The sequence below is a fragment of the Mytilus galloprovincialis genome, chromosome 13 (genome assembly GCF_965363235.1).
Source record: "Mytilus galloprovincialis chromosome 13, xbMytGall1.hap1.1, whole genome shotgun sequence".
NCBI classification, from domain to species: domain Eukaryota; kingdom Metazoa; phylum Mollusca; class Bivalvia; order Mytilida; family Mytilidae; genus Mytilus; species Mytilus galloprovincialis.
The window spans coordinates 18,503,876-18,514,968 of record NC_134850.1 but is presented as its reverse complement, the minus strand read 5'-3'; the positions used below and the strand labels follow the sequence as shown (position 1 = coordinate 18,514,968).

The 11,093-nt window shown below is 30.9% G+C and overlaps 1 long non-coding RNA gene across 1 annotated transcript; it reads right to left on the bottom strand.

Moving 5' to 3' along the window:
* Nucleotides 1–5,047: 5,047 nt before the first annotated feature.
* Nucleotides 5,048–10,793, bottom strand: LOC143055914 (uncharacterized). The gene is made up of 3 exons (XR_012972168.1): nt 10,230–10,793; nt 8,636–9,507; nt 5,048–7,573 (listed from the first exon to the last, which is right to left on the bottom strand). It is a non-coding gene; the product is annotated as an uncharacterized LOC143055914 (long non-coding RNA).
* Between the last annotated feature and the right edge of the window lie 300 nt (nt 10,794–11,093).

Here is an 11,093-nt window from a genome sequence, read left to right as displayed (position 1 = left end):
CAGAAAATAGAATATTAACCAAAATAATAGATAAACGTGATTGGATTCGAGAATTATCCTTATTAAAGAAAGCTATTCCAAAACATTGGCAGAATATTTTAAAGCAAGAAAGCTCATATAAAACAACAGTAAATATAAATAATTCAAAAAATCTGCAAATACTACTCAATCATAACATTCATCCAGAAATGAGTAATAAAGAAATATATTCAATACTATTTGTCCCCCATAAGCAAGAAAAACCTGTAGGTTTTCTAAAGTGGGAAAGAATCTTTGAAGAAAATATAAAAATAAAATTTAAAAGCACTCTTGATTTTATTTTTAATTACCTAGATAACAACAAATTTAAAATGTTTAAATGGAAATTGCTTCACTTCATCCTTCCATGCAATGAACTGCTAGTTCAGTGGAAAGTATTAGAAAACAATACTTGTAATTTTTGCAAAGAAATTGACAACTATAAACATTTTTTTATTACATGCCGGTATAATAATACTTACTGGCAAGAAATAAATAAGCTTTTACTTTATCTTCAAATAGATAGACACATTCTAAAGATAGAAAATTTAATAACTGGCTATAAAATTGCAGACAAAAAATATTCTGATATAAACACCCTGATAACAGTTATATTTTTCTCAATATATAAGGCACATTTTGTCTCAAACAAAAAAGAAACAAAGATAGAAATCTTTAAAATTTTTAAAAAAGAAATAAACGACATAATAAAATTAAATGCGATAAGAAACATTGAAACCGGGAAAATGTTAATAAAGACGTCAACATATTGTAAACTGTAAGTAAAAGTATTACTGGTTGACAAATTAACATTTGCTAATTACCTTGGCCTAGTCTAAATATTATACCACGAGGTGCCACAAACAAACAAAATAAAGCTACGCAAACAACCTTTTGATTTGAGTTAACATAATTATTCACTTACCTATATGTGTATTTTCCTAAATAAACATGATCAAGAATGTAAGCTAGGAAAAATAAATCCATAATATCACAATATAAAAGAATATTAAAAAGTTAGGCTAACTCCAATACACTATTCTCGAGACACTCCTACACACGTTACCTGTACATGTAAGAAAGTAAATACACATAATATAATAACAAAACGGCACGGCGTAGAACCGTAAATTTTTCCCGATTTATAAACAGAAACACACAATTTGATTTTTAAATGAATGAATTTATTTGTATTGATGTTTATTTATATAATGTATTATGCTTCATTGTAAAATACTAACATTAATATAATATTTTATTATATATTCTCCCTGGATGTATAATAATTGATATACAGGGATACTTAGCCTAAAGCTGTAAGCTAGGTAAATTGTTAAACAGCATTTAGTGCAATAAAGATGATCTAATTGTTTCAAAAAAAAAAAAAAATGAAATTTACTTACTCACTACTAACATGAAACTTACTTACTTACTCACTACCAACATGCCACTTACTAACTTACTTACTCACTACCAACATGAAACTTACTTACTCACTACCAACATGAAACTTACTTACTCACTACCAACACGAAACATACTTACTTACTCACTACCAACATGCCACTTACTTACTTACTTACTCACTACCAACATGAAACTTACTTACTTACTTACTCACAACCAACATCAAACTTACTTACTTACTCACTATCAACATGAAAAATACTTACTTACTCACTACCAACATGAAACATACTTACTTACTCACTACCAACATGAAAATTACTTACTTACTTACTTACTTATTTTACTTACTTACTTACTTACTTACTTACTTACTTACTTACTTACTTACTTACTTACTTACTTACTTACTTACTTACTTAACTTACTTACTTTATATATAAATTCAATATATTTCGTATATACAAAGACAAACCCGCTCAAGAGACCACCAGTATTAAGGAAAACATTATCATTAATTTAAAGTCCATCTATAGTCCATTTCATATTGATTGAACCTGTATAAAACACCACCTTTAACTGTATTTTGAGCAAACGTTTTTTATTAACAGGTATTGTGTGGATCAGACAGACTAGTTGATGTATTGATATGGGAACCCACCAGGAATATTTTTGACTCCAAGTACTCCGTGTCTCAGGGTCTATTTGAAAAAGTTTTAACTGTTGAAGGTAAACAATCGATCTATTTTATATTTTTGTGATTATAAAAAAAGCGTGTAATACGCCATTGAGACACTAGCCCAACAAAAACATTACATTTCAATGACCACAAGAACGAACTAGGATAAGTTGAACCTCGGATAATACTTTGGCACAACGAGGTCCGAGTGTAGTTTTGATTAAAAAAAAGAAGGAGATGTGATATGATTGCAATCAAGATAAGTATCAATAAGCCAAAGAACAAAGATGTGAACAATTACATGTCACGATTCGACCTTCAACAATGAGATAAAATTAGCTATGACTAAATGTGAAAGAAATTTAAACAGAGAAAAACAATGGCGGGATTAACACTACAACAACTAACAAAAACAAATATTTGAGACAGTTTAAGGATTTTGACAGATATGCGAAGCATGCTTTTAATTTTTTTTCTCCTTTACTTTTGATTTGACACAACAAATGGAAGTTTTTAACGACCTTGACTGGCTATACAGCCCTTGCACGGTCAGTTTGATTTGATTGCAATACTGACTCATTTAAAAACTTATAAAAAGGGGGTAGTCACAACCATAAATCTCCAAAACAAACGGACTACACTATAACAAAAATTAAAAACAAAATTAATAGGCATCACGAACCTATTAAAATGTTGACAAACTACAGATGTGGCAGCCGTTGTGAATGATCATGTATCATAGTGATATATTATATATAAACAAAAATAAAAATTATAACGAGATATGGAAAAGAAAGGACGACAAAAGTTACAATTTATTCAAATACGTATTTTGCCACTGAAGTTTATATATATTGCAGGTATATATATATATGTATAGACAATGTTGCTAGCAAGTCTATGTTTGGCTCAAAATTGGTCTATTTCTACCTTGGGACATACTTAATGGCTGATTGGGATAAATACCTCCAGGAAATAGAAGGAGTCATTTCCACGGTTTCGAACTTTACTGCAAGTATTTACGATTACTTCCATCTACTTGCTCTTCCACGTCTTACTTTATTTCTTTCGAGCGGCACTTATGAGTCTTTTGTAGACAAAACGTGCGTGTTGCGTACAAAATTTCTATCCTGATATCTATGATGAGTTAATCAGTTCTTTTGTAGACAACATAAGTAATACGCCTGTAATGATTTCAAAATTATTTCCCCCTATTGATTTACAAAGTTTATTTCTATTTTGAAAAAGTGTGGACACAGACTTGTGTTGTTTGATCGGCGAACTGTTATAAAGACGCGTGCATTGTTTTTTTTAATGACATATAATGAAAAATGACAGATTGGGAAAGACACCTTCAAGAATCTGTGGTTTCAAAATTTAAAGCGAAGTCTTAAGTCCACTATCGTCCACATAATAAAAACACCTTTTCTCAAATTTTTAAACGGTTCATTTCGTGTTTGAACAGAATTTATTTTTACCCTTCTGAAATCCTCAATGCAGTTTTAATGTAACAACAACTAAACTGATACTTGAGAAATATTTGTGGGATGTACACCTTAATGGACTATCCGTTATTACGTCTGTGAAAGATGGATCCCAAATCTCCTTTTTTTTTGTTTTTTAATAAAAAGTACAAACAGGGTTTGACAACTTTTTTAGTCAAGTACATTTATACGTTTGCTAAACGAATACCTACTTGCAAAAATAAAATGTTTTTCGTTTAAATCAATGAGGAAAAAATCTACACCAGAGAAAAACTTTCTACAAAAGAAAAATGAAATATTATAATAAGTAGCTACGCAGATATACACCTGTCAATCTATCTAGACTTAAACTTTAAACCGAATTTCGGTTTAAACAAGAATTTTTGTTTCGAAAAAAATAGAATGAATTACAAATATACAGCGGTGAATGATCGTATCCGCAATGTTTTAAAGAAAAAATCATGTCGGTTGTACCAGAGGCATATTATATGTCTTTTATGTCTCTGGTTGTACGGTTGCTTGTTTGTTGGTATTAATTCACTTTCAAAATTTATATAATCTTGACGGCTTGTTTTTATCGATAGAGGAAGCCGGAATGCCCGGAGAGAACAAACGATATATAAAACGAGCTCCTAGTTAATTAAGATTAGATTCAAACTCACAACCTCTGTGTTGACCGGCTAGTGATGCAGTAGATAAACTATTTAGACCATCGAGGCCTTTGTTGGTTGTACGATAATCGGTTGTACAGCATAGAAGACCGAGTCAAACAACGAGGCATCGTTATTTTTTTACGCTAAATACATTTGTGAAAATGTTTGTATTCCTTTTTCTCTTCCTCAAATATATTCTTTTTTTAAATGCAGTTTAGTAAGTAATATCGAAAAAAGGAATTTAATTATTATATTTTTATTTTTAGAGGACAGTGTCTTCGGTCCAGAAGTCAATAGAGGAAGTCAAAATACACCAAGCATATACCAGAATGAAGTTAGTAAAATACTTTTATCTCATCATGGGGAATAATGACTATGTAAAATGGTGGTCCATATTTCAAATATGTATCGTCATTTGTACTTCCGGTTTTCAGGTCTTCTGCTTGAGGAGACTTTTTAGAGTTCCGAATATTTCAGGAAAGTCAAAACCACGTGCTTAAACAGAAGAATTTTAATCTAAAACTCTAGATTGGTCAATTTGTTCGCCATGTTTTAAAAGGCACTTGAAAAGAAACTGGGTAACCATACTTTCTGGATCATTTCAGAATGTATAATAATACATATATTCGTGCACGGAATCAAAGAATGACGAAACCAACTTCCTTTGTTATGTTGATATTCATTTTTTACCCATAAGTATAGTACCAAATGAAAGGCAAATAAAATGTTGAATTCGAAATTTTCATCCAATTCTTTATTTTTGTATCTTCTCTACTTCTTTTTTATTTGATTTCACGAAATGCTGTTATTAAAAATGTTTTAAAAAGTTTTAAACATGTTGAATGCCAAAGTTTCTCAAGAGGTTAATCTAAATTATAGTCAAAGAAACAAGGTATTTCAATAGAGTAGTCCTAGTATAGATTTCTAGACATATTAAGTTATATTCATTTTAGTGTTAATAAAATTAGAAAATACGATGGGCGCACCAATATGATATGTGAAGTACAGTTTCTGCTTGTTTCAGTTAAGGAGAGTAAGTTAAGGGGGGTTACAGAAAACCCAAGTGAGTTAGCTCCTTAAAACCAGCTAAGTGTTTTACAAAAAAAAGTATATAGATATCAAGCTTCTAAATGATCGAAAAACTACTTTATATCCATTAAAATTCCTGTAAATCTATCTTCTATGCTTGTGGCTACTAAAATACATTGTATAGTTGGGATTTATTTAGTTAAAAAAGTTATTTGACGCAGTATATTTTCTTTTGCGTACAAAAAACCCAAGTGAGTTAGCTCCTTTAAAACCAGCTGAATGTTTTGTCAATAAGTAAATAAATATCAAGCTTCTAAATGATCGAATAACTACTATATATCCAATGAAATTCATGTAAATTGTGCGTTTTTTTTCACATTTTGTCAACTGGTCCAAGTAAATATTTTTTTCTAATTAATTAAAATTAAACGAACCAAATCTACTTAAGTCGAGGTGCTTAGTACCCCCTTAAGTTGTGTAAGCTATATGAAACTGGAAACAATCTCACTAAAACAACGACGCACGCGGATGATACGTGATCATACGTATGGAACATTTCAATAAAGGCAATAGTAGTATAGCGCTCTTAAAAAGTCATAAATCGATTGAGAGAAAACAAAGTCAGGTTACAAACTAAAACCGAAGGAAGCACATCAACTATAAAAGGAAAACAACGAAACAACACAACACTGAAGTGCAACAAAAAAAAAACAAAAAAAAACCAATCAACAATGCAGCATGCATAGAAACAAAATGTTAGATAACATCTGCCAATTTCATGACTTGGTACATGGTATTTTAAGAAAAAATGGTGGATTGAACCTGGTGTTATGTCTAGCCAAATCTCGCGCTTTATGGTAATGTCACATATACCGCTAAAATGGTTTCATTTCTTTACTCTCAATGTTTATTCAAATATTACCAAAGACCTTTAAAACTTACAATGTGGTTAAAATACTGTCCTGAGTAAAGTATCGACTCATATTTTAAGATGTCGATAAACTAGAGAAATGGCTAATTCAGTATATGTAAATATCGACATGTTGTGAAACCATATCGATAGTACCAATGGCATTTCCGTCGTAAAATGACAAGATTAAATCGCTTTATTATTTCATTGATAAAAGTCAAGTTAATGTTGCAATTTAGCAATTTCAGGTACCAAGTGATGAATTACATTGATCATAATCCCGTTTGTTTTACAAGAAAGTTATAAGATTTGCCTTTTTTTTAACCTAGGCAGACAAAACCAACATTGTTTTTTGGTGTGTTCAATTCCATCACGGAGTTTTCGTGTTAAATGAAAATCAAATTAACGGACTCTTTTTCTTCTTAAAAGTTACTATCGTTAAATATGTTATAATTTGTCAGATGTTTTACGTTTAGATGCAGCCCGTTTCGAATCAGAAACCGGTGATGAAATTGAAATTGTTCTTTTATATGGATTCAAACACGGTGTCATTCCAGATATTGTACCAATACGATCAAGAGCATCAGATACTTTATAAACTAAATAGCTGCTTCCAGAGTTCAATGATTCGGAACCAGATTCGTCAGTGGAACCAGCCACAATAACAAAAGCTGCCAAGCCCGTTTCCACGTCTTCTCCAACACACACAATAGCCCCACTGTCGCCTCCTTTTGCGAAGTCTTTGCTGTCTACTGTCAAATACAATAAAGATCCTTCATCCTCGAATCCAATACACTTGCCTTTTCGCAAACAAGGTTCTGTTGCGCCCCATTTGTATACATTTTCATTTAAAATTTCTGATAAGTCCCCTCTGAATATTCGGCCGTTGATAAAATCACCACCCGTCGTTTTGAGACCAAATGTACAGGTTAATGTTCTCTCAGGAGAAACCTGAACCAGCGAAAAGTCGATATAGGGATCATTTTTGTCGTCTTTGTTGCATTCTGAATAGTTAATATATACGTTCTGTCCGAGTTTTGAATTGTCATCTGGTGAATATGCATGTTCTTTCTCCCCAATTACATGCGCACAAGTTGTAAAGAAATAGGTGCCTTTATTATCCTTTAGAAACATACCCAGTGATCCATACTTTCTTGGCCCATCCGCTTGCATCTCAGTTTCTTTTTTATTTATTTTGCTTCCCTGTTCGAGTTTAGAGAAAAGGGTTATTTTGCGTTCCTTATATTCAATACGTAATTTATATTTCCCAGGAGGATCATTGAGATATTTCTTTAGAAAACCAGAAACCGCATTCTTTTCTTTTTCGTCATTGGTTTTTAAATTTACACATATGGTGTTTTCAATGCATCCAAATCCTTTCACATGTACATTTCTGAAAAAAAACCATGATGATATTATGACCAGAAAATTAGCATTAAAACAATGTCTGTTATGCTTACTTGAAAAAGCATTAGATAGCATTTGATCTTCGTACCGATGAATTCAGCGGTATATACGGGTACAACAGTCAACATTGTGTTATAATCTTTTAAAATCGCAAATATGTAACAAAGAAACACAAACAGTCATATAGAAAAAGCACACAAACAAACACGAAAGACAAGAATACAACAATTTACCAAAGCACAATAACACAATGACGAAATGTACCGAGCCACGTCAAATGAATATCACCAAAAATAGACTATGAACAGAAAAAGAAATATTTAAAAAAGACAAATAAAAGAATACTTTAACACGTTATCAAGAACCTATACTTCAAGACCATTGTGTATTATTTGTGAAGTTTCTACGGAGTATTTATTAACAAGGTCTTGACACCTTCCATAGAACTTTAAAAAAAAAAAAAAAAAAAAAGCCAGACACTCTTTGATATTATGTTATAGGTTTATTACCTATTTAAGGATTTTACCATGATTTAACTGAGATAATATTAGTTATCCTGGAGTAATCAAGGGTGTACAGAATTTTACACCGTTGTTGAAAATTATACACCCTTAGGCGCAGCCGAATGGTTGTATGAATTTTCAACAACGGTGTAAAATTCCGTACACCCCTGATTACACAAAGATAACAACTGAATTCTTATGAACAATCCATTTACTCATTTTGAAACATGGATGTAAAATTGAAAAATAGTCATGAACAATTACAGCGTACCATTTTTTCAACGTCCATGTTGCTGCACATTATCAGACTTTTTTTCCCTTATTTTTGGAAAAAATCAGAAATTATTTGAGTTCTTTTGATTTTTTCTGAAAAAAAATAATATTGTTTTTAATTTAATTTTTTATTTTTGTCATAATTTTTTTTTTTTTTTTTTTAATTTTTTTTCTCTTTATTTTGGTCAAAATTTATTTTTTTTAAATTTTGCTGCATAAGAAATAAGTGCTTTTCATAATAATAAAGGTGTTTATTAATTTTGTATTCCTACCTCATTGCTACTGTCTTCCATTCATGGATTTGTAAGCTATTGGCTCTTTTAAACCATTCATTAGAAATACTTTCGAGGAATGCTGTTTTTTCTGCGCAAGAATTGTTGACAAAACTGAGAAGAGCCGTATAAACACCTTTTGCAATCTCTTTATAATCTTTCCTACATAAAACAGTTTTACACCTCGTCGTCGATGCTGATATTCGTGTCGTCGATGCGCAGTTGGCATTTAAGATTTTCTGTGTCATGCTTCTAGTTTTTTACAAAGTACATGATACTTCTTTTGACGTACACCTTTTGCAGGCAACTCTTTTGTCATTTTTAAAATGAAGTATCCTTTTCTTAAGATAATTTTCAAGTGTAGTTTTAATGATTTGGTCGAGTTTTTTACGGTTAGAACTCATTATACAAACACTATAGTTTTTTCGATCAATTTCTGTTTTAAGCAAATGTCTCAATTTTCTCATGTTTGCATAATTTGAATTTTGCGATGACGAAATACTTATTCCCGATTTTGAAATAACTGTTTCAAATGATTGTACATGAATCTCTTTATTATTTTCTAAATCTTTCATAGATTGAATGAAACGCTGCGCTTTGTATTGAATTTCATGTGTCAGGCGAATAAAACTATCAAGAAGACATACACCTATTCTAACTGGTATTTGATCGTCTTTAAGCCAAAAGATCTTTCTAAATATCTCATTCTTGCCTCTTTTTTTGCTGATTCGAGAGTTAAGCTCGCAGCTTAGTTTCTCAAGTTCTTCTGTATCATCAGTGCAATCGCTATCCGAAGCTTTGACAACAAACACAACGTTTTCTCGTATTTTATTTTCATGAATATCGTTCAATTTATCTATCAGGTCCATGTCCTGTAAATATATAAACACGTTATCCCTTGATTTGTCTATTAATTATGCACAGTCAAAGTCATAAGTTGATGATATTAATTATATTTATTATGTCTTAACAGTAATACATTTGTAGTTCATTTGGTTTTGGTATACTGGTGCAAATTAACCACATATTTGTAAATAAAGATGCTTCTTATGTGAGTTTTTGGTGGAGTTCAACAACATATGCTATAAGTTTAATGTAAGCCGTTCTTCACAGCTATTATTCTATTGCAATAACAAAATTCAACAATTGATAAGAAAAAAAAATATTTTGACAATTTTCACAAAAATATCGATTATATCGTATATATTTTTGTGAAAATTGTCAAAATATTGTAGAACTACAAAGAAAACCCAAAACGAAAAGTCCCTTATATGAATTTGGGATAGAAAAGTACCGTGACACGTCTTATAGTACACTCAAATATAGGAGAAAACAAACGACACAACGGAAACACAACATATATACAACATACAAAATAAAAAGAAAAAATTCAATAAATCAAAATACAAATCAAAATATGCATTTACAGAATATACAACGCATTTATCCAAAGAATGTTAAACAGAAAAAAAACGGAACATCAGCTCCGAGAATATGAAAATATCTATTATATGGAAACAGAACATGCAAAATGTTTATGAATAAAAAGCGCATTTCACAAGAATCAAATATAATGAATCTGTAAATGACTTACTTTCTCACTTAGGCGATAGTTGTCGTGTTTTCGTGTTGGATTTAATAGGACAACTATAGCCTTTGGTCTATTTACATTCTCTGCCATCTGAAAAACCTTCTTTGCCGATACCATTTTCCACTGGTTATGAACACCAACTACGAAGTCAAAATTGTCAATATCGAACGACGTAAGTACGATGATGCGAGGCTTTTGAAGAATGTTTTCAATTTCTGAAATGCCTTTTTTATTCATCAACGGTTCGGCATATTTTCGAAATGACTTTTGTGTAAGCCAAAGACTCGTGTAAACCTCGAATTCAACCTCAAGTTCATAACATGAAGCCATTTTCGTAACCGGAGAACAGCTAAAAGATATTTTCCGCCAGATTTTAGCCTAGATTATAAATGTTCATCGGTAAAACAACTGTCTTCATGCTAGAAGTTTATTCTATTTCCTGTTTAATTAATATATTATCTTTTTCTTACTTTAATTAAATAATATGACAGGTGATATAATAATTTAACAAAAGTAGTCCCTCAGATCAAAGCGAAGCAAGAGGTCTGTAATATTATTCCAAACAGTGCAGCGTTTTGTGTTGTGCGACACAAAATACTAGTTTAATTGTGATGCATTTACCTCAAGAAGCATTACATGTATAAGTTTATTGATGTGATTTTAAACATAACAATGAGTTTGTCAAACAAGGCTGATGCATATTGAGTACACAAAAGCTAAACAAATTTAATCAACAGATTTAAATGATTGATAAATGGATCTATAGAAGTATAAAAGGTAAAATGGACACTGATGTAAATAGACGCAGATTTATGTAAATAACATTGACGTTTATCTAAAATGGATGTTGCATTATGAGTCAATAAA